Raw genomic sequence first — 12,080 nt, forward strand, 5'->3', positions numbered from 1 at the left:
GGCGACGCGCTTGATCTTGTTTACACAAACATCCCAGGCGTGCAGGGCGGAGCCCCGCCCCCACCTCGGCTACTCAGACCACATCTCTGTTATGTTAATTCCAGCATACAGACCGCTCGTCAGACGCACAAAACCGCTAAAGAAGCAGGTGAAAACCTGGCCAGCAGGAGCCATCTCTGCTCTTCAGGACTGTTTTGAGTGTACTGACTGGCACATGTTCAGGGAGGCTGCAACATATGGCGATTCTACCAACTTGGAGGAATACACAGCATCAGTGACCAGCTACATCAGCAAGTGCATTGATGATGTCACTTTCTCAAGACCATCACCACACGCTCCAACCAGAAGCCGTGGATGACTGCGGAGGTGCGCACGCTGCTGAGGTCCCGAGACTCCGCCTTTAGAGGAGGCGATAAGGCAGCCCTAAGAACAGCTAGGGCCAAACTGTCACGGGCAATCAGAGAGGCAAAGCACGCTACGCCCAGAGAATCCACAGTCACTTCCAGGACAGCGGTGACACGCGGCGCATGTGGCAGGGCATCCAGGCCATCACCAACTACAGGACAACATCAGTTGCCTGTGACAAAGATGCCTCCCTTCCAGATGCGCTGAACGACTTCTACGCTCGGTTTGAAGTGCAGAACGACGTGATGGCGAGGAAGTCCACCCCTCCTCCCAGCGACCAGGTGCTCTGTCTTACCACGGCAGATGTGAGGAAAACTCTACGTAGAGTCAACCCACGGAAGGCTGCTGGACCAGACAACATTCCTGGCAGAGTGCTCAGAGGATGTGCAGACCAGCTAGCAGATGTTCTTACCGACATCTTCAACATCTCTCTGAGCAGCGCCGTCGTTCCAACGTGCTTCGAGGCCACCACCATCATCCCCATGCCAAAGAAGTCTTCAGTGTCCTGCCTCAATGACTACCGTCCCGTCGCACTTACACCCATCATCATGAAGTGCTTCGAGAGGCTCGTCATGAGGCAGATTAAGACCCAGCTGCCCCCCTCACTAGACCCACTGCAGTTTGCGTATCGTTCAAACCGTTCAACGGACGATGCCATCACCACAACCCTCCATCTGGCCCTCACCCACCTAGACAATAAGGACTCATACGTTCAAATGCTGTTCATAGATTTCAGCTCAACATTCAACACAATCATTCCCCAGCACCTGATTGGAAAGCTGAACCTGCTGGGCCTGGACACCTCCCTCTGCAACTGGATCCTGGACTTCCTGACTGGGAGACCTCAGTCAGTCCGGATCGGGAACAGCATCTCCACCACCACCACACTGAGCACTGGGGCCCCCCAGGGCTGTGTGCTCAGTCCACTGCTGTTCACTCTGCTGACTCACAACTGTGCAGCAATGCACAGCTCGAATCACATCATCAAGTTCGCCGATGACACGACCGTGGTGGGTCTCATCAGCAAGAACGACGAGTCAGCATACAGAGAGGAGGTGCAGCGGCTTACGAACTGGTGTAGAGCCAACAACCTGTCCCTGAATGTCGACAGAACAAAAGAGATGGTTGTTGACTTTAGGAGAGCACAAGGTGAACACACTCCGCTGAACATCGACGGCTCCTCTGTGGAGATCGTCAAAAGCACCAAATTCCTTGGTGTTCACTTGGCGGAGAACCTCACCTGGTCCCTCAACACCAGCTCTATCACCAAGAAAGCCCAGCAGCGTCTCTACTTTCTTCGAAGGCTGAGGAAAGCACATCTCCCAACCCCCATCCTCACTACATTCTATAGAGGGACTATTGAGAGCATCCTGAGCAGCTGCATCACTGCCTGGTTTGGGACTTGCACCGTTTCGGACGCTAAAGCCCTGCAGAGGATAGTGAGGACAGCTGAGAAGATCATTGGGGTCTCTCTTCCCTCCATCAAAGACATTTACAAAAAACACTGTATCCATAAAGCAACCAGCATTGTGGACGACCCCACTCACCCCTCACACAAACTCTTTACCCTCCTCCTGTCTGGCAAGAGGTACCGAAGCATTCGGGCCCTCACGGCCAGACTGTGTAACAGCTTCTTCCCCAAGCCATCAGACTCCTCAATACTCAGAGACTGGTTTGACACACACGTGTCCTGAGTTGCACTTTAATTACTGTCACTTTATAACTGTCTGCTACCTCAATAACTGCTATGTGCATAGAACATTATCTCATAGTATGTTATGTTTACATTTTTAGAAACTGTCATCTTTTTGCACTACTGAGTACTGGTTGGCGCTGCACTGTCTATTGTCCTGTTCATTGTCAGAAATTTGTTGTACTGCCCAACAAATGTTCAACTAATGTTCAACAACTAATGTTTGCACGTGCACTTTATATAGGTATATGTAGGTTTTTTTATATAGGTATTTTATTTCGTTGTGTTGTCTCATGTGGTCCTGTGTTGGTCCTTTGTTGTTTTTATGTAGCACCATGGTCCTGGAGGAACGTTGTCTCGTTTTGCTGTGTACTGTACTAACTGTATATGGTTGAAACGACAATAAAAACCACTTGACTTGACTTGACTTGACTTGACTTCACACGAGGAGGCACGGTGGGGCAGCGAGGTCGAGCAGGATGACTTTGAGATTATCCTCGTGGCAGCACACGCCCCGCGAACCCCTCAATCTATTCGAAGTGCATGTTTTCCGATACGCTATGTGCGAGAAGAGCTCCGAACTTCTGAAAGGCGGGCGGCCTCATCTCGTGCAGCAGTTCTGTCGCTGGGGATAATGATGAAGTCATGTCTCTTGCTGCATCAGGCGAGTGGTCAGTGGATGTTGCTGCCACCCCTCCCCCCAGCGAGAGAAGGAAGAGAGAAGGAACATGCTCGCGCCACTGACAGGGAGATGCTCAGTGTTCTTACAAGGGAAGTCAAAGAGCTTCACCTTGAGTGGTCTCCCCCAGAGGAACCTGAACAGTCTCGCCTCGATGAATGGTTCCTGCAGTCCGGACGCTGTAAAATGGCAGCATCCTGCAAATCTTCCCCATTCTTCCCCGAAGTTCATAACAAACGATCTAAGTCCTGGTGTGCACCCTTCTCGGCGTGCCTGCGCAGTGACGCCATCCTCTTTAATGAGGATCACGGAGAAGAAAACGGTTATGCCCAATTACCCCCTGTGGAGGAGGCAGTAGCGGCACACCTCTGCCTAGCAAGTAACAGAGCATGGAAATCACGTCTAATGCATCCTTCCAAACTGCATTGACAAATATCCTCACTGGCGGGAAAAGCTTACTCAGTGGCAGGACAGGCTGGATCAACACTCCATGCAATGGCGTTGCTCAAGGTATTTCAAGCCAAGCTCCTCGGGCAAATAGACGAGCACGGCTTCAATCCAGAGACATTCAAAGAGCTCGCACCACAACAGACTTAGCGCTGCAGACCACGAAAGTCACTGTGCAGGCCATAGGCAAGTCCATAAGCAATCTAGTAGTTCTGGATCAATATATATGGCTGACCCTCACAGAAATGAGTGATAAGGAAAAAGCCACTCATTTGGATGCTCCAGTGTCTCCAGCCAGCCTTTTTGGTGGCTCTGTGAATAAGTTTGCTGATTGTTGCGTCGCGACTCAGCAGCAGTCACAGGCTATGAGACACTTTATGCCCAGATGAAGTATATCACAGCCAGTTCGCCCTTGCTCTGTTTTGAGTAAGAGCCTGACTAAGAGCCCCATACCTACTGTGTCACCAGCACCTGCATATCAGCATGAGCAGTAAAAGTGATCCTGATTTGCACAACCCTTTAAAGTGGAAAGCAGAGCCCACGATTCCCTCCGGGTCTGCTCCAAAAAAGGTTCGATTGGAGACACAAAACGCTGTTCCCCATCTACCCACTACTGGTTGTCTGGAAAGGAATATTGATGTTCACAGTGTTGTTCAAAATGTTTCTGTGTCTTGCACTCAATTGAATGCAATAAAAAAATGCAATAAGTGCAAAAAAGAATACAGCACTCATTACAAATGCATGAGATCTCAAAAAAGAACCATTTTCCTCTTCAAAGAACACACATTATGCGCAACCAATTCCCTATAGTGAGCGTCACATCATATCATACAGTGAGCAAACCAAATTGCCCTCTGTCCCATTTAGAGGATGCGTGGCGAGCCCTAATGGGTATTTCAGACACGATAGTGTTCCGAGCCGAAATACACAATCTCATTTTTAAAAAACGCAATAGAGATTGTGCCAAATTGTCAAGCACAACAACTGTTTTACAGCCATTATTTTCTTGTTCCAAAGAAAGATGGCGGACTTCGGCCAATCCTGGATCTGAGACATTTAAATCATGCACTTATAAAGCGGCTATTAAAAATTATTACTCAGAAACTGATTGTATCTCATGTTCCCCCACACAATTGCTTTGCGTCGATAGATCTGAAGGATACTTACTTTCATATCCAAATTGTATGACATCACAGGATGTTTTGTTGAGATTTGCATTAGGGAACAGCGTATCAATTCAAAGTCGTATCAATTCATAACCGCGCTTCCCTGAGACAAAGAGACCGAGACATTGTGTAGCGAACGCTAGCTACACTACAAGATTCAGAGTTGTTGAGGTATGAGTGATGCGCTCCTTGTTCTCAATCAGAAATTCTTTTTTTTTTTTATAAACGGTTTTTATTGTACAGACAAAACAAAAGTGTACATTGAATCATTAAAGAGACAGGCATAAAAGAGAAAACATTGTCTGCACATTTATCTTTTATACATTCCCTAACAACATATAACTAAATAAAGAAAGGAAAAAGAAAAGGAACCACCACCCCACACCCCTCCCCACCCCACCCAAGAGGATTAGAAATATCGGCAGTCTCTACATGCGATTATACTATACAATAAAAAATAAATAAATAAATAAAAAATCTTGTATACCCATGATATATTTAGTCAGAATCTAGTGAGGATACAGAGTCATAAAGATTTAAAATAGGGTTCCATAATTTATAAAACTTATCAGTTGAGCCCTGGGTTGAGTATTTCAACTTTTCAAGAGAAAGGAATGAAATCAGATCCTTTAACCAAGATGTAGTTGGAGGGGGGGTTGGACACTTCCAGTGTAACAAAATACACCTTCTAGCAATAAGAGAAGCAAAAGCAATAACCTCTGCTTTCTGTCTCGTAATGGATGAAGAGTGAGACACACCAAAAATGGCGACTAGTGGGCATGGAGATAGAGAAACGTGGAGAGCTCTAGACATGAAGTCAAAAAAAGAAGCCCAATACGAGTCCAGTTTTGGGCAGCTAAAAAATGTGTGGGTGTGATCGGCAGGAGAAAAGGAGCATCTGTTACAGTAGTCCCCTGTTTCTGGAAACAATTTATGAAGTTTAGCCTTGGTAAGATGAATTCGCTGAAAGACTTTAGCTGAATAAGACTCAGCCGAGCACATATAGAAGTAGAATTAACTCAAGCAAGGGCCTCAGACCATAGCTCCTCCGATAACTTGATTCGCAGCTCATTTTCCCAAGTCATCTTTAGGCAGGAGAGAGAGGACGTATTAGAAGAAAGTAACATGGAGTAGATAGAGGATATACGACTACCACCTGTAGAAGCTGACAATAAGTTCTCAACCAGAGATTTTTCTGGTAATTGAGGGAAACTAGGGAAGTTTGTCTTAACAAAACCTCGGAGTTGAAAATACCTGAATAAGCCTGTAGTATGCAGGTTAATTTTGGACAAAAGATTGATGAATGAAGCAAAATAATTATCAATAAAAAGATCTGAAAAACAGGCCATCCCCTTATCTTTCCATCTTTTAAAAATGTGATCAATAGCTGGAGGTAAAAATAGGTGATTATTGCAAATAGGACTTAAAACAGATAGTGACTCCAACCAAAAATGTTGTTGAAATTGTTTCCAGATTTTTAAAGTTGATAACACAATAGGATTTCTAGTATAATTAGAGGGACGCAGAGACAGAGGAGCAAAGACAAGTGCAGGAAGAAAAGAAGAAAGACAAGTAGCAGCTTCTAGAGTACACCAGTTGACCTCCAGCGCATTACACCACAAGAAAATCTTAGAAATGTTGGCGGACCAGTAATAAAAAAGAAAATTTGGTAAAGCTAGACCTCCATCGCGTTTATGTCGTTGCAGGATAGTTTTATTCACTTTAGGAATTTGGATGGTTTTATCTAGACATTTAAAGAAAGATTTAGGTAGAAAAAGAGGGAGAGACTGGAAGAGAAATAAAAGTTGCGGCAAAACATTCATTTTAATGGTCTCCACTCTCCCAACAAGAGAAAGGGGTAGGCTGTCCCATCGTTTTAAGTCTAGTTTAATTTGATCAACCAAATTTGTAAAGTTATTCTTAAAGATAGAACTGAAAGAATGTGAAATGTTTACACCTAAATATTGAAACCCTGAAGGAGAAAAATTAAAAGGTAGTGCACCTTTATAAATCTTTTTAGCCACGTCATTTATGGGGAAACATTCACTTTTAGTGAAATTTAATTTGTAACCTGAAAAGGAGCCAAAGGTGTCGAGCAAGTGCATAATCTCGTTGGCGCAGCCAACTGGATCTTGTACATATAACAACAAGTCGTTGGCATAAAGAGAAACACGGTGTTCTGTGCCTCCCCTATGGATCCCGCATATAGACGAGGATGCTTTTAAGGCGATAGAAAGTGGCTCAATAGCTAAAGCAAAGAGCAAAGGAGACACAGGGCAACCCTGGCGCGTCCCACGAGAGAGGGAAAAGAATGATGAACTGTCAGCATTAGTTTTAACACTAGCAAAGGGAGCCGAATATAGAAGGCGAATCCATGAGATAATATTGTGACCAAAGCCAAACTTTTTTAATACATTAAATAAATAATTCCATTCCACACGGTCAAATGCGTTTTCGGCATCAAGGGAAATTATCATTTCAGAGGTCTTAGACAGAGAAGGACTAAAGAGTATATTTAGCAATCGCTGGCAGAATGACATCTGACGTCCTCCAATAAACCCGGTCTGATCCTCAGAAATAATATCAGGGAGACACGCATCGATGCGCTTTGCCAGCACCTTTGCTAGAATTTTATTGTCAGCGTTCAATAAACTAATAGGTCTATAACTACTACATAAAGTTGGGTCTTTAGTTTTTTTTAATAAAAGAGAGATAGATGCTTGATTTAATGAGGCTGGGAGAAAACCCTGCTCAAATGACTCCTTATACATATCAAACAATAAGGGGGCTAACTGTGCTGAAAATTTCTTATAAAAGTCTAAGGGGAAGCCGTCAGGTCCTGGAGCCTTGTTACATTGCATGAGACCGATGCAGGTGGTAATTTCATCTAGCCTGAGAGGTACATCTAATGTCTCCTCTGTTAATGTGTTAATAGTGGGTATACTTAAATTGTGCAGAAAAGATTCCATTAAGGAAGCATCAGAAGGAGGTTGAGAAGTATAAAGACTGGAGTAAAAGGAGGAAAAGACAGAGTTAATTTTTTGAGGTTCAGTAACGAGCTCGTTAGAATGGTTATCATAAATCTGCGTGATGTAGCGTGATGCTGACTGATGTTTAAGCTGGGAGGCAAGAAGACGGCCTGCTCTATCTCCATGTTCATAATAGGTGGCTCTAGTTCTTTTAATCAAATATTCGGCTTTATTTGTTGAAAGCAAATCAAATTCAGTTTGTAACCTCGAACGTTTTAGCTTAAGATCAGGATTGGGATCGCTTGAATACTGTCCATCAATCTCTAAAATTGAACGGATAAGCTCTTGTTGCCGAGATTTTCTTGTCTTGGCTAAGTGAGCACTAAAGGAAATGATTCGACCACGAATAAAAGCTTTAAATGTCTCCCACAGAAGCAGACACGGTCTCCGTTTTGTTAGTCTCAATGAAAAAGTCTATATTTTTGGATAGAAATTTGCAGAAGTCAGTTCTGGTAAGAAGCCCTACATCGAAATTCCACTGAGGTCGGCTCTTAAAAGCCGGCCTAAAGGAAATATCTAACACATGCGGGGCATGATCAGAAATAACAATGGCAGAGTAATCTGAAGAAATAACCGAAGACAGAAGGGCTTTATCAAGGAAAAAATAATCAATCCGGGAGTAAACATGGTGCACACCAGAGAAGAAAGAAAATACCTTGTCAGAGGGATGAAAAAAGCGCCAGGGATCTATGCAGCCTATTTGAGTTGTTAGCGAAATTAGAGACCTGGACATAGCAGAGAGAGAAGAAGATTTAGTCGAAGATTTATCAAGATTATTATCGATAACGCAGTTAAAGTCCCCTCCAAAAATAAGGTGATGAGTGTCAAGATTTGGGATTTTTGAGAAAAGCATAGACATAAAAGTAGGGTTATCCCAATTTTGGGCATATACGTTTACTAAGACTACTGGAGATTGAAAAAGAATACCACTGACGATTACAAAGCAGCCTTCAGGATCTGAAAGTACTTGCTCTGCTAGAAACATGACTCTTTTATGTATCAGAATTGCAGTACCCCTGGATTTGCTATTAAAACTTGAATGAAATACTTGACCAACCCATTGTTTACGCAGTCTGGTGTGATCACCTGTACGCAAATGTGTCTCTTGAAGAAACATAATATCAGAGGACAGTGATTTTAAATGAGAAAAAACTCTGGAGCGTTTAATTTGGCCACCCATCCCACGTACGTTCCATGTAACGATTCTAACATTGTGTCCAACCCCTCCCCCCTTAGAATTCACAGGTGGTTTACTCATAAAACTGCAAAGTAGAGCATAATAATCTAAATTGGGTACAAAAGAAAAAAGCAATGCTTTTTTAAGCTCAATCATGATAGCATGTGTAAGAGACATCATTAAAAGCCAAATAAGACAAAATAATCCTCCATCGAACATAACTCCCGAACATACCCAGAACCTAGAGAACAAAAATACATGCTCAAAAATAGCTAAATAAGATCCCTTCTGATACTCGACCACTTAGACATGACGAGTTGCCAGAAAAACGTTATCACAACCGATTGTGTAGTGGAATTGACTCCAACAAACAATTTAACACTAGTAAGAAAATTTACTCCAGAAGGAGAAAAAAAAAAAAAAAGAGGGGTTGAGAGGGTCTCCTTATCGCCAACACCACTAGTAACGATTCTAAGCAAAGTTTTGGTGGTAGAATTTTTCTTCATCCTCAGGAGAGTCGAAATAATGCTCCGTATTGTTGTATGACACGCGAAGTCTGGCCGGGTAAATCATGCCAAAACGAACACCGCGTTTATACAACAGGCCCTTGATGTTGTTGAACGAAGCTCTCCTGTTAGCCACCGAAGCGCAGAAGTCCTCATAGAATTTGATTCTGTTACCCTTGAAAGTAATTTCTTTTGACGATTTCACGAATTTGAGGACAGCCTCCTTCTCGATGTAACGATGAAATCTCACTATAATCGGATGGGGATTTTGACCTTGACGGGGTTTGGGTCTTAAGCTCCGATGGGCGCGATCAAGCTCCGGTGGGGAGGGAAGAGCGACGCCGGTGACCTCGGTGAACAGATCTGCCATAAACTGCCTTGCGTCCCTTCCCTCAATATCCTCCCCGAATATTCTGCCGTTTGGACCACGAAACGAGGTCTTCCACGTTAGCTCTTAAAGCGACATTCTCCTCCGTCGCCGACAACAACTTCGACTGAAGAGTAGAGACCTCTTGTTCGAGATGTGTGATCCTGTCACTGTGGTCGGATAGGCTAGTTTCCATGTCAGTGATGGTTGTCGCTTGAGTTGCCAAAGTAGACCCAATAGAGGCAATGGATGAGTGAATGGACTCCAGCGACGAATTCAGCAGCGCGGTGAGTTCACCAGTTATGTTTCTCCTTAGTTTATCAAGTTCGTTCACCAGTGTGTCAGTCGTTAGCGGGTTTGAGGTGTCGTCCGACATCTTGCCGCTTTCATACCCAGAATTAGGCGCCTTGGTTTGCGGGTTGATTTTACCACCAGCTCGCGTACCCTTACTCATCTGGATCATATAACTTTAACAAAGATCAACTGTAGTACAAAAATAGCTAAAAAGCCCCAAAAGTAGTGTTATGAGGAAAAGAAATATGAAATTTACGTCAGAGCGCTAACACCACGCGTCTCTTCACTACATGGCAAAACCAGAAGTCCCCTCAATCAGAAATTCTGAGCAAATGGTGTTTGTGCACCTGTTTTTATAGCAGACAGTTTTGCGCTAAAACATGCAGGGCTTAAACACCATAGCCAATATTAGAATATTGGCGTTATTGTAGAGAGGTTTCCAATAGGTCGTATAAGAAGGTATTCCCTATATGCATTGCTACACAATGTCTCGTTCCCTTCGTCTCAGGGAACAAAGTTTACGAACGTAACCAATACATTCTCTTGCCTTGTCAGGTTTTTTTTAAAAAAAAAACTTTTTGGTTGTTACTAGTGTATTAGTAGCATGAAAACACTCAGTTTAAGGAGTTGAGACCAAATATAGGCTTTTATCACACTTCTGCATTCGCAGAGCGGAAGCTTCACTTAGTAGTGTGAAACAACTTATGCTGCAGTCTGTTTCTACAGATGAAATTACTCTGTCATCACACCGCAGGAAACCATGCTTCCGGGTTCTTTCAAGCAGCAAATTTCAATGGTTGAAATAGGCAGTGCTGCAGTTTTATTAATCTTTTAAGATTTATAGAATGTAATGATGTCTTTTAATTACAATAAAAGTTATTATAAAGGAATATCTATGGTTTACAGTTAATAAATTATCTGAATTACCGGCAAAACAAGTTTAAACTTGGTTTAATGAGCCTGTATGATTATGTCGGACATGTAACATGTTGATTAACACAAATCATCACGTTTAACACACTTTTAAGGTCTAAGAATTTGTGTACTTAGAAATGAAAACTACCATCAGACATACAATATCTTAACTGCTTAAAATATTAACCAACATACAATAAATATTATTTTACATCAATTTGATAATATTCCATATCAAAAATGAATAACAGACATTTTGAATGAACAATATTATTTAATGCATTCAAATCGAATGATAAGACATAATTTTCGCTGTATGATATTATTTTTATTCACTTATCATTTATTAGGCCTACTTATCGCTGCTGCAGGTCAATTGTGTCTAATAGAGCAGACACGATTACAATGACGATGACTCGTGAATTATCATAATTTATGTAACATTCTGAGTTTTTCCTGGTACAACGATCTAGTGAAACTTTAATGAAGCCCTAAATAATCGTCCTATAATCTGTGGGAAACGGGGTGTTTCAACCCCTCAGACAGCACTTTTTTTGGCAGTTGCAGTGCAATTTGAGGGAAGAGCCAATAAACAGCAGTTATTTTCTGGGCAATAAGAACAGGGATGGGGCGGGGCGGAGTATTTGTTTGTAAACAGTAACTTCGTCTATGGCAGTGCCCTCAGCGCAGAATTATTATGGCCTATTTTAAGACCAATTCATCATAAATACTTAATCTAAACAGACCTATCTCACCATACAATCATAACTCAGGGATAGCCTATGTTGTTTTATTATTTTAAACAGGATGTATGTGAGCAGGGACCACTTAACACAAGTAGGCCTACGTTTTTTATATATAAAATGAACGCAAGAATATATACAAACAAGAGTACCTTTACACATGAAAGAACATTAGAACAAGACATGGGTATATAATAAGTCATAAAAAAACGTATATTCCGAGTAAAGACTGTACATAGTATTTGCGATGATAATGACCACATTGCTTTCATGCTCTTACTTTATATAATCTCCATGTATGATATAAAATCTATTTAAAAAATGCTCACATACAGAAACGTTTACATCCCAGTGTCCGATTACAGAAATTAACTGGTTAGATCGTTGTAAACGCGGAATTATAGCCTCTTGGTTTGAGTGCGATGACTGAAGCGTCCACGCACGAGTCGCAACCCAATGCAATGCAAATAAAACATTGAGCTGAAACTGTCCCAGTGTCTACAACAGGCAACAGGGATGCTAAGCACCCTCAAACGAACCTTAGAGCACCCTCAATTGCGGCCCAGGTCAAACTGCTTTTTAGTGCGTGATTTAAAAATAAGGTTTTTAATTAGAGCTTTCATTTTGGCTTTGGGGACTGTCGTGCAGCCATAAATATG

Source organism: Xyrauchen texanus, chromosome 13, assembly GCF_025860055.1.
Source record: "Xyrauchen texanus isolate HMW12.3.18 chromosome 13, RBS_HiC_50CHRs, whole genome shotgun sequence".
Classification (NCBI taxonomy): domain Eukaryota; kingdom Metazoa; phylum Chordata; class Actinopteri; order Cypriniformes; family Catostomidae; genus Xyrauchen; species Xyrauchen texanus.